Raw genomic sequence first — 13,699 nt, forward strand, 5'->3', positions numbered from 1 at the left:
AAAAATACCCCAAAGTGTAATGTTATCATTATTAACATCAAATTGACTTATTAATTCATCCTTCTATGTCAGTTGTTTGGGAAGAAAATTGAATTAACAACTGAAACAGGGATCCCTGGGTGGCACAGCGGTTTAGCGCCTGCCTTTGGCCCAGGGCGCGATCCTGGAGACCCGGGATCGAATCCCACGCCGGGCTCCCGGTGCATGGAGCCTGCTTCTCCCTCTGCCTATGTCTCTGCCTCTCTCTCTCTCTCTCTCTCTCTCTCTCTGTGTGTGTGACTATCATAAATAAATAAAAAAAATTAAAAAAACAAAACAACAGAAACAGAAATGGCTCCTCCTTTTCAGGAATTAGCAACCTAAGGAGAATATACTTATAGAAAGTTAATATAACTGTTCAGTTGTACAACAAATTAAATTATTGCATGATGGGGAGTTTTATATGCATACTTATATAGGTATTAAAATATATAAAGCATATGCATATAAATAAATGTGTCATGGCATCATTGGCATAATAATGTGGAAATTAGAAAAAAGGTGGAAGTTGTTACCACATTTTTCTGATGCTACTTTATCAGCCCAAACTGTTCATATATTCCTGAACATCATGATAATTGAGAGCTGAAAAGAAAATTGGGTTACTACATAAGCCTTTGTGGTCATTTGTTATCTTTTAGCTGCCTAGCATCCATTTTTCCTAATTTTGATAACAGTACCCACCTTTCTCCCACTTTCTGTCCTTGAGTTTTGGCTGTTTTATTCTCTTGTGTCTAAGGATAATCATATGACTTAGTATAGGCCAGTCATCATGTTTCATTCTGTAAATGTGATTGGCTTAGGAATGGGCAGTGACTTGGCCCATGAGAGTCAAGCCAAGGAACTCTGATTAAATTGTTAAAAGAACCTCGTAGTTTTTACTTTATTATTATTCTTTCACTATTTTTTTCTTGACTTGAATCTTAAAATACTATCAGATATATCTTCCCACCCGATGGAAACTTTGAATAGGATCTACATGGAAGAGAGCAGAGCTGAGAGATGGGAAGATACTGAGCCCCAGTGGCATCTTTTGAGATGTTGGGTGAAGCTGCCTAAAGATAGGGCTACACCTATAGTTTTCAGATACATAAATAAATCAACAAATTACCTTGTTTGCTGACACCGGCTTGAATTAGATTTTCTGTTTCCTGAAGCAAAAGAGTACTACTTAGGGTATTGTCCATTTGCCCTTCAGATTCACTATGTACTCTGCTCTCTGTGCCCCTAGGTACTGACCTAGCTGAACTACATCAAAGAGTTCTTTTGCCCTCTGGCTTCTGGTTATGTTCAGCCAATGGAAATATCCCTGCAGAATAAATCCAGGGCATTTCTTCCCTGGGGGCTCTGTTAGATCATAATTAGTTGGCTAGTCTGGTCCCTCTTACAATGGCTGTAGATCCTTTCTAGTGCTCTTCTCTTTCCAGATTTGAGTAGCCATTCTCTCCCTTCACACCATCAGATGTAGGATAGTAATACTTCCTCATAATTGCTAGCCTTGTGGTAATGCATTGTTCCTAATTGATTTTCCTACAACACTTCCCATCCTTTTGTAGTCTATTAAAATTTTCTCAATTATCCAGTTTGAGTGAGCCATCTCTTCCTAGTAGGACCTGAGTGATACTATGTACCCTATTTATCTTGGTACTTAAAATAATGGAAAATGTAGTATTTTTAAAAGACATAATTATCTTTGCCATTTTAATATTTATTTCTTCATAGTGGCTGCCCAATTGAATATCAAGATAAGAGTTCAAATTTTTTCAGTACATGGAATTCTAGTAAGTCTTTGGTGAAGAGAAGTTATGGTTGTTGGTATTTGTATTAGTTGGGACTTAGTTTTAGATTTTGGATTCTTTTCCAGCCTGTTACTTCCAGAAACAACCTTTTAATGCAACCATGGTGGAATCCTTCTTCCTTATTATCCATGGTAGCTGTATGGAAGCATCACAGTGCTCTCACAAATGTACATGTTCATCTCTCTAGGTCCTAGATGGAGGACCAGTTGCATTTCTGTGAGTAAATGAATAAAGAAATAACCTAGAAATGCACACCAAATTAAATGGCAGCAATTTATATGCAAGTAAAGCATTCATTTACACTCAGTGAGTTTACATCCTGTGATTACTTGGTCAGAAATTTCTCTTGTACCATCTACATAAAAAATTGACAGTTTTAACAAAATTGCAAATATGTTAAAAACTTCCCGTGGGTCTTTATATAATTGGAAGGACACAACTACAATAAGCTAATTTCAAATTTATTCATTGAAGCAGTTTCTGAAGAACTCAACCAGGTATTATGTAAATAGTTTGTATATTTAGTAAGATTACTTTAACGTTACTTATCATTCAAATTTTTTACTGTGGTTACCCTTTCTCTAATTAATCTGAATGATGAACAATGATGAACTTTTTTAGTGATACAATATTTAAATTAACTATATTGAACATATGAGATTAACAATACGTGGTTATTCAATATTAGCCTAAAGGCATAGACTATATTGAGTAGTCAAGATGAAGCACAATGGTTTCAAGTTGAGAATACTTTACTAAATTAATCAAGGTACTTTCTCACCTCCTCTGATTTTCTTGGCTCTTCACTAAAGCATGACTTTCACATTTGGACAATGATTCAAACTAATAATAAGAATATATTTGCCATTTTTCAAACCATATCGTCTATTGATGGTTATCATGCAACAAAATATTTGAAATTGTCCTTGACCTAAGGAAAAAAAAAATCTAAGCTATAAGATTGTATGTGTATCATGTTACGTGTTGTAGCACACTTCCTCTCAATCTCTTTCAACAGCAAAATAGCATAAAAAATAATGTGCCAGTCTTCAGAGAAATCTAATAGATTTAAGAAAATATATATTATTATAATAATACTGTTAATGTAAGTGTTCTGTAATAGAAATTATTATACTAGGTAACTTTGTTGATTAAAAAGTATAGTAAAGTATGGTTCCTGCTCTTAAGGAGAACACAATGTAATCTAAGAGGAATGGGCTATCAACATGAGGCAGCATTAGAAGCCATGGCATTTCAGAGGACAGGAGTACTGAGGACTGTTAGATGAAGAAAGAGGCAGTGTGTGTAGAATGTCAGAATGTTATCTATCATCTGGGCTTTAGTCCTGCCTATATGACATGTTAGGTGTGTGACGTTGGCTAAGAGTTCTGAGAGAAGGGTCTCAAAATAAAGATAGGTACTTATATGACTGCCCCACAAAATCGTTAGGAAGATCTGTCTCGTATCCTCAACTTTTCCCTATTTAAGTCTCTTTTTTCCCTTCAGTTTCCTCTGATATTTTTTTCTAGGATTCCATCCTTAGCCATCTTTTCAATTCTATAATGTCTCCCAAAGAAGCTTCCTGGATGTACCAAAGGTCCCCTAAAGCCCCACACGTCCAAAGTCTGAATTGATAATCATACTTATTAGACCGAGTATGTTTAAGATGATACAGAGTTTTCCCAATTGTAATTTTCACACCTATAACTTACTTAGCAGTACATTTGTATTTTCATTTTTAAAAGATTTTATTTATTTATCTATGAGAGACACAGAGAGAGAGAGGCAGAGACAGGGAGAAGCAATCTTCCTGTGGGGAGCCCAATATGGGACTTGACCCTAGGACTCAGGGACCACACCCTGAACCAAAGGCCGATGCTCAACCACTGAGTCACCCAGGCATCCCTACTTGGCAGTACATTTAGATTGGGAAAGTTAAAAGATAGATGGTCATATTTTCTTTTTCAAAAAAGCAGCATCCCAGCATCAGCTTGTAGAAAAAATTAGAAGAGAGGTCAAGTAAGAGATTATGAGAATCTGAGTTTAGGCTGTGGTAGTGGTAATAGAGCATAGGACCAGGTAAAAAAGAGGCATTTAGGAGAATAAGCGGATCCCCCGCCCCCAACACTCCGTGTTTTGAAACATAGGAACTTTGGAATAATCTGATCTTTGGAAGTTTGCTAGGATTCCCTTGTGGCACTCTTTTGGCCTTGTACTTTTTGTGGGTTAGTGTATTGATAAACTATCTCTATTTGTTCAATGAAATTAGTTTGACATTTTATATCTACTAGGGCCAATTGTTGGTGTGTATATTTCATCTAGGTGTTACAGTTTATATGCAGAGTTGTGCCATACAATGTCTTTTGATTTATAAAGATTTTTTTAAGATTTTCTTTTTTTAGTTATTTACTTGTTTTTTTTTTTTTTTACTTTGTATGTTTGTGCTTACATTTTGCTTGATTAATTAGCTAGTGGATGCTGTATTTTGTTCTTTTCAAAAAGCCAGCATTTTTATGTATTTATTTTACTTTCTTTGTTTATAACCGATTTTTTTTGCCATTATTGTATATATTTCCTTCTTTCTGTGTCCTGTTTCTTATTAGCTGCTCTAGAGTTAAATTTTATATTACTTTTGAGGAATTGACATTGTTGTGATATTAAATAAATACTATTCAAGAACAAAGAATGTTTATTAATTCAAATAGATATTTATTTTAATTCTTTCATTTTTTGGTGCGTATAACCATATAAGGCTATGGTTCTTTTTTTTTTTTTTTTTTTTTTTTTTTTTAAGGCTATGGTTCTTTTCTCTGGTCTTTGCTTTAACTTTGATTCTAATGTGTAATGTCTTCATTACCATATTTCTGAAATTTCAGTTTTCCTTCGGTTCAAATTGTTTAATAGTTAACTTGAAGTAGAAAGACCTATTTATGTTTTGTTTTTGTTATTACTATTTATACTTTTAATATGAGAGAATTATCTTTCTATCATCTCTACTTTATCCAGCTATTTGAGATTTTCTTTGGACAATAATATATGGTCTATCTTCATGAAAGCTTATCTACTCTTGAAAAGAAGATATATTTTTTATTTGAGGGGTGCAAAATTTGATATATATTCATATATTTATTTTATTGGGTATATTGTTCAGGGCCTCTGTTTTTTTGTCCACTTGACCTGTCTTGGACTGAGAGTGGTATATTAACTTTGTGTATTATTGTGTTTCTGGTTATTTCTCCTTGCAGCCCTTATAGTATTTGCTTTATAAAGTAATTGCTATGGAATGTGGTATATGAATATTCAAAGCTGTTATATATCCATGACTTTTTGCATAATGACTTATCATTTTTTGTCTTCTTTAATGCTTTAGGTACTGAGCTTTAGCTTGTGAGATATTACAATCACAACTCCTTCCTTTTTTGTTTGTTTGCTTGCATTTTTTTGGCATACCTTTGCCCATTTGTTTATATTTAAAGTTTTGGATTATTTCATTTGAAGATTTTCTCTTACATACAGCATAGAGTTGGATTTTGCTCTATAAGCTGAAGTAACTTTTTCACTTCTTTTATTAGTTAAGTAACCATTTGAATTTGTGAATATCATTGGTAATTTTGGATTCTCTCATCCACATTTATCATGTTTCCTTCATCTTTTTTTAATATTGCTCTTGGTATTTAAGAAGGCTTATGTTCTTTGTTCATGTGGTTACCTTTATTAATTATAATTTTTTTAATATAATGCCCTATTACCACTATTCCTTACTTAGGCTTCTGTTTAGCTCATGAGTTTCAGATGATATTCTTTAACTCTCCTCTTTTGCCTGTGTTGATACATAGACATTTTATAATTTTGTCTTAATTTTTGATGTAATTTAGTCTTTCTTTTCTTTTTTTAAAGATTTATTCATATGAGAGAGTGAGCACAAGTGGGAGGAGTAAGGAGAGGAAGAGAGAATCTCAAGCAGATTCCACACTGAGCATAGAGCCTGACATGGAGCTCTTGATCTCACAATGTCATGAAGTCATGACCTGAGCTGAAATCAAGAGTCAGACGCTTAACTGATGGCACCATCCAGGTGCTCCTTTGTCTTTCTTTTAAAAAAATTTCTCGGGATCCCTGGGTGGCGCAGTGGTTTGGCGCCTGCCTTTGGCCCAGGGTGCAATCCTGGAGACCCGGGATCGAATCCCTCGTCGGGCTCTCGGTGCATGGAGCCTGCTTCTCCCTCTGCCTGTGTCTCTGCCTCTCTCTCTCTCTGTGACTATCATAAATAAATAAAAATTTAAAAAAAAATTAAAAAAAATTTCTCCCATTCTTTAGTTAACTACTTTGTATCTTTCTGTTGCTCGTTCACTTTTAGACTGAGTTAAAATTTTTTTTATAGCTATAATTTCTTGTTTAATTACATTTAATTTATGGTAAAGTATTATTAATTTTCTCTCTCTTGTGTTTGACATCCTTTTTCTATCTGTCTCTGCCTTTTGTAATTTCTAAAACTTTGATTTCTTTTAATTTTTGGATGAGTATATTTGAGGTACAGGTAAGTTTTATGATGAGTTTGGGAACATTACTAATTAATGAAAGAATAGAGATTATTATCCAGGTCTTTTGACTTCCAACATACGACCTTCCTGAGCTATACTAAATTCAAAAGGACAGTGTTCTAATGAATAATAGAAGCAAAGCTATTGAGAAAACTGAATATACAAATGGACAATGGCCAAACCACATATATGAATAGAATTCTGATCCATACTCTGCTGCAACCTGGTCAGGAAACTAACCCATTATCTACAATAAGCACCCCAGGAAGCCAGCTTGCTATAAATCAGACTATAGAAAGTCAGGTTGCTGTCTCTGGTAACAATCAAGGAAACTAGAAATAACCCCTCTCACAATCTGCCCCAAATGGCCAGGATTTGATTAATGACTAATAACAAATTTCCTAATTTTTTCCCTATTTCCAATTTAGGACTAACCAGAGAAAGCTAAATATATACTCCTAACCAAACACATAGAATGTCCCACTTGTAATTAGGTAGCATATGGCTTCCCCCTGCCAACAATCTCCATTCAAGGCATATGTGAAACCTTTCCTTGTTTCCACTATAAAACTTTCCCATTCCTCTGCCTGTCTTTGAGTGTCTGCCAAAATGCAATAGTCGCTAACTTCTTTGCTATAGCAAGCTCTAAATAAATAGCCTTTGCTGGTTACATTTAGTTGGTCTTCATTTATTTTCACACTGCTGTTACTCATAATGAAATATTTCCTTCAATATAACTCAGATATGACTCTCTCTGATAGGACTGGCCTTCCCCTTAACCCATTTACAGTGGCCTTATCCTCATTTCTCATTCTTTTCCTAGTGTATTGAACTGCCAACAGAGGTCTGCTCATTGATCCCTAATGTCATTCCTAAGGCCTGTATCTGCCACTGTCCTCTCATTTCTCATCCAAAGTTCAGAAATCCATTTAGGCTACTTTATCCCCACCTCTTAACATTGGTTACTGGCTTCCATGGCCCATTCTTGTCTTTACTATGTTGCATGGGACATGTTTACTTTCTCTTCTCTGAGTTGTGTAATGACAAAGCCACTATTTGTGTGTGGCTCTTAAACACTTGAAATGTAACAGCCAAATTGATATGTGCTGCAAATGTAAAATATGCATTAAATATTATAGATGACAAAAGATTTTTAAAAATGTAAAATTCTGGGATCCCTGGGTGGCTCAGCGGTTTAGTGCCTATCTTTGGCCCAGGGCGCAATCCTGGAGTCCTGGGATCGAGTCCCACGTCAGGCTCCCGGCATGGAGCCTACTTCTCCCTCTGCCTGTGTCTCTGCCTCTCTCTCTCTCTATGTTTATCATAAATAAATAAATAAATCTTTAGAAAAAGATAAAAATGTAAAATTCTCAATGTTCTCATTCATTTGCAGAATATAAATAATAGTGAAAGGGAATAGAAGGGAAGGGAGAAGAAATGGGTAGGAAATATCAGAAAGGGAGACAGAACATAAAGACTCCTAACTCTGCGAAACGAACTAGGGGTGGTGGAAGGGGAGGAGGGCAGGGGGTGGGGGTGAATGGGTGACAGGCACTGAGGAGGGCACTTGACAGGATGAGCATTGGGTGTTATTCTGTATGTTGGCAAATTGAACACCAATAAAAAAATAAATTTATTATTAAAAAAATAAATAAAATTGACATTAAAAAAATTTTGTTTTCTATTAATTGCAAGTTGAAAGTTTGGGTTAAACAAAATATTGTTAAAATTAGGTTCATTATTTTTAGTTTTTTAATGTAGCTACTAAAAATTTTTAAATTATATATGTGGTGCACATAATATTTCTATCAGCTAATGCTGGTATCCCTATTCTTTCTGAGTTCCTCATTATCTTGAAATCTGGCTCTCCTGAAGAATATTAATAGATTCCAAATTTATAAACCTAATATTTTTATTCATTTCCATTTTCATTGGTCTTTTTTCTTGTGCTTCATGCAACTGAGATTCTATTTCTTTTTTATTCTCTTCATCCCGTGACCTCTACTTAGAGCTACTACTGTTCTTATCCAGTTTCTCCCATTACTGTTCACCTGTTCCTTTCTTTGGCTTCTTTTTCTTTATACCTTAAAGGTCCAGAGCCATATGTTCTAATTGTCTTTCTTCACTCTTTCTCTTCAGTTGTTTCATCCAATATATTACCATAAACATTGCATAAATGAAAATAATCAAATCACTGTCTCTAGGGCTGTGGCCTCTTTTTAGCTGCAATATTATATCTGTGGTTGTCTGCTAGACATTTCTGTTTGGGCATCTCATCCTGTCATCAAATTGAAAATTTCATTATCCTTTGAAACACATCATTTTGCTTTCAAAATCAGTTCTCTTTTCTATTTCTGTTGATGGTGTCATGATTCTCTTTATTACCCAGTTTGAAACCTCTGATTTAAGTAGGACTCTTAAAACTCTCCTAAACCTCTCCTAATCCTTGCAATCAGGAAGAACTGAAGGTTCTTCCTTGAAAATCAATTCTTCCTTTGTAATGTCCCTCATATCCGTTTTTTCTCTCTGGTGCCTCACAGATGGATGTTGCTCACACAGCTGTGCTTCCTGAACCCAGAGTACCTGGGTATAGGGCATGACTGTGACACAAAAGGGCATGGGGTGGGGAGTGGTAATGGCCATTTCCTAACAGATAACTGTTCCCAACAGATAACTGTTCCAAAGTGATTTTATTCACAGTATTTCTTTTTAGTTACTAACAGATATCATTTTATCTCACAAAGGAAACTAAGATTTAAAAAGGCACTGTTCTTATATAGTCACAGTCAGAGGCAGCATTAAAGACTGACCCCTGATTATTTTCTATTTAAGGTGTTAAAAAATGCTTTCTAGAAGAAATACATATTTTAACATCATGTAAAAACTTTAGGGATCCCTGGGTGGCACAGCGGTTTAGCTCCTGCCTTTGGCTCAGGGCGCGATCCTGGAGACTCGGGATCGAATCCCACGTCAGGCTCCCGGTGCATGGAGCCTCCTTCTCCCTCTGCCTGTGTCTCTGCCTCTCTCTCTCTCTCTCTCTCTCTCTGTGTGACTATCATAAATAAATAAAAATTAAAAAAAAAACCTTTAAAATTATAGATTAAATCACTATAACCTTCATATACCAGGTAATTTTTTACTTTACTCCTAAATATTTCCCACACCTTTGATATCTAAAATTCCATGTATAGGGACATCAAAACTCTATTCCACAATAGAAAATAGGAATTAATATGCACACAAAATTTAGGAAAAAGAACATATTTTCTTAAATTCACTGAGCCAGTTTTGCTCACAGTATGATCTTACAAACCTTCTTCATCACAATAACTAGAGATCCTACTAAAATTCTTATGCCAGACTTTTACTGAATCAACATCTTTGGGATTGACTTGTAACCTGCATTTCAAATTAGCTTCTCCAAATTGTATTTATGGACACTGAAGTTTGAGAACCAGTCAATAAAAACAGATATAAATGATTCCAATATGAGGAGTATCTCTCAGAAAGATTAGAAAAGATGATCAGATGGGAATATGATCACAGGAAAGAAACAGGAGACTAGATGTATGGAAATCTAAATTATAACATGTCTTTACCAAGCCTAGCCCTGTAGTTACTGATCCTTTAAGGCAGACAACATCAGAATTATGTTTAAATAACAAAACTAAACAACTTAAATAACAAAACTAAACAATTTAAATAACAAAACTAAATAGCAAAAACATTCAGGGGGTGGGGTGGGGGGGACATCAAAGGGAACAGCCTGTCTTTATAAGGTGTTTTGTAGGAATTGAAGGAAAAGCATAGTGTGTCATGTGTCAGTGGCAGGAACAGGAACAAGGCATTTTATCTTTGACCAGCCTTCCCAAACTCAGATATGACTTTGTATTACATTCTCCCTCCCCTTCTCTGCCTCTGTGTCTGTATATATTCAAATTCTATTTGAATTGCCTAAGTAACGTGTATCTAGAGCCACTCAGAGACCTTTATGCTTTACTTTCCTGCAGTTTTCCATCTTACATCTTTGAGAATTGTGTAATTATCTTTTTGTGGGCAAAAAATATCTTACAGTGTGGAGGCTGAGAAAATTAAGGCCATTCCACTTTAAGTTCAGCATTAGCACAAGTACAGCCATCCCAGGCCCCTGTGAATAAGAGCTGAAATTTACATTACTTCAGTTACAGGAAAAAAAATAGCTTACAGCTTACCGTCCTAGAAAGCCCCATATTAGAATGAGAACAGAGCCCAAGCCAGTGGCAGAAAGCCCATATCAGAATGAGAACAGAGCTCAATGCCCTTGAAGGCCCCATATCAAAATGTAAACAGAACTTGAGAAATTCCTCCCCCGCTTCTGGAGGTCCCCTAGACCAGCCCTTAAAACTAAGCTGAAACCCACCTCGGGGTCCAAGTCCCTGCTCCGCTGTGTCGGATATACTTGGACCCACGCTCGAGCTTGTAAATAAACCCTCGTGTGTTTGCATTGGTGTTGGCTCCTTGGTGGTTTCTCGGATTCGCAATCTTGGGCACAACAATAGGAGGTTCCAAACAATTAAAAGAATGCATAAAGTAGTTTTTGTCTCTCTAGGAACTACTTTTCTATACAAAAGAAAAAAAGAGAGGAGAAGGACTTAAAATCCAAAGTAACAGATAGTAAAAACACTTTTTAAAAAGATTTATTTATTTATTTATTTATTTATTTATTTATTTATTTATTTATGAGATAGAGTATGCGCACAAGCAGTGGGGCAAAGGGAAGTGGGAGAGGGAGAAGCAAACTCCCTGATCAGCAGAGAGAAACTGGATCTTGATCCTAGAACTCCGATACCATGGCCTGAGCTGAAGGTAGACACATAACCAACTGAGCCAGGCAGGCGCCCCCAAAATAACAAAATATTAAATAGTTAAAAATACTTTCACTGATGCAAAAGCCTTAGTGTTCACACAGCCTTTTTCACAGCCCCAGTATGTATCCTATAAAGAGGATTTCAGAACATTCTGACAGCAATATACTTCATAGTCAATGTGGTTTGAGTGATAAGGCTCATGTCTCTTCAACTCTTCGTGTCTATACTGTGCTTTCATTCTGTCTTTTCTGCCTGTATGTCTATGTTTAATACTTTACCACCAAATAAAGAATGCTGTGCCTCTGACTGACTATATAAGAATAGCGCCTTTTTAAAATCCGAGTTTCCCTTGGAAGATAAAATTTGTTCATTTCTGAAAGTTCATTTCTGTTCTTTTTCTGATATGTAAAGTCTCTCCATCCTCAGACACCTACTCATAAAGTGGGTATACTATTACACTTGGTTACAAAACACAAAAATCCCTGGGTAGAACTTCTGCTGTATTATTATTTATTTATCATCTGTTCTGACACAAATAACATACTTGCTCAACAGACAGTAAAATACCACTCCAGAACTGGAGTACAGGTTTGCCAACCAGTGACCTGGAACCCAACCACAGCATACATAATACAGAGGTGTAAGAGAAAAATAAAAATACATCAGAGTACCCTTTAAACCTGTAGTAGACTTGTTTCTAGCTTAACTTTCTGCCCCTACAAAAAGAAAGTCTTATCAGTGAAGAAGAACCAAAAGGATTGAGTGTAAAGTGGATATACTTCAAAAAAAAAGGTGTAAGGATAGGCGGAAAGAAAATGAAGAGGGCTGGGGCCTTTGCTGGATCACTGGGTTAAGCAGTAGCCTAGGAATGAGAGAATGTTGCTTTGGGGTACCTTCTCTGGGTGGCCTTCCCCCCATTTGTTTTGGTGTTCTCACAGTACCCTATGAGTAGCTCTTCATAGCACCTTTCTCCTGGTTTGAAAGGAAATAAAGCACTCTTCTAGCCCTCTTGATTATGGAGAAGAGAACGGTTCAATAAAAGCGAAGGAACCAAGAAATAAGAGATATAATGAGCATCAGAGACACTGCTGCTTTAGAGGAAAAGGGAATATGTAAGAGCTGATGCATTTGGAAGCTGACTTAGGCAGAAGTGGGCTGGGGGAGGGCTTCAGCTTGAATCAAAGAACAGGTAGGATCTGGATAGATGGTGACTTGATGTTAACTTGTATCAATTAGGTCAAAGATGGAATGCAAAACAGACTTTTGCCTTTGTCAGTACTATAATATTCTTTCTCAAAAGAACAAGCGACAGTTTAAATCCAAGCAGCTCTCTTCCTTTACAGACACTTCCACACTTATAAAAACAGCTTCCTTTCCTGAAGTTTTTTTGAGATAACTAGACATCACAGCTTGACAAGATTATCTCTTTTCAAGGACTTGTTGTAGTGTCAGGAACAATTTAGCCACCTCTTTCCGTTTTGCAAACTGGGTCAATCTGTGTAAAACTTGCAGGTTAAATTCTGAATACATATCAGAGTATCAGGGTGGGGTTTGACAGAACTATGTCTTTAGGTTCTTTGAAAACTTTGTGCAGGGGTTGCCAAAGCAGCTAAGGACATAAAGGATTACAAGATTCTCTATATTTGGTGAACTTATTCGTAGTTTTGCAGTTTTCCTCTTATCATCAAATTAGCAATTCTAATGAGCAGCTTGTGAATGTGCACAATAAATACTCACTAAAGAGCAATTAGAACAAATAACCATTGAGCATTCAATGAAGAGGGAGTTTACACATTTCCCTAAAGTAATTAACATTCCTTTTCCTTGCTTTGTTTAAATTTTGTTTTTACCTAAATTACCTTAATGTTGCCCTTAGTGAAGTAGTTTAAAATAAGAGTCATTGGAATTGGATCTTTCTTGATTAAGGGCTAGAAATACTGAGGTTAATTAGACCAAAACTATATCTGAAGCTGTTGAGTACAGATCAGTGGTCCTGACATTTTTAAAGGAAGTCTTGCTTATGTCTCACATTAGCCTGCATTTAAGACATGGAGGTTTGCACAATCATCCCTGGAGCTCAGTTTGTCCCTGCATGTCTGTAAAACCAAAATACGCAGAGAACTAATGGCTTGGAATCATTATTTTGAGTTGGGAGGATTCTTTCTCATATCTTGTCTTAGAAATAGCTAGTACAAGTTAATCACCCCAAGTGGAGCTGAGGTGAGGCTTAGCAGAAATGTTCTTAAAGGCTCATCTTAAAGTAGAGAAGAAGCATTAATTAAATGTCCATGACCCCCAGACCAAAGGGTATCCATTAAAAGATACATGTCTGTAGGCTTCACAAAGCATATCTCTTGCAAATACAATGGCTCTCAAACCTCTTGATCACTTTCCAGTGAAATAAGAATTTGGAGGTAAAAATAAAGCATTAACCTTCTCCCTCTATCCTCCAACTTTCCCCCCAGGAGTGAAT

Source organism: Vulpes lagopus, chromosome 17, assembly GCF_018345385.1.
Source record: "Vulpes lagopus strain Blue_001 chromosome 17, ASM1834538v1, whole genome shotgun sequence".
Lineage (NCBI taxonomy): Eukaryota > Metazoa > Chordata > Mammalia > Carnivora > Canidae > Vulpes > Vulpes lagopus.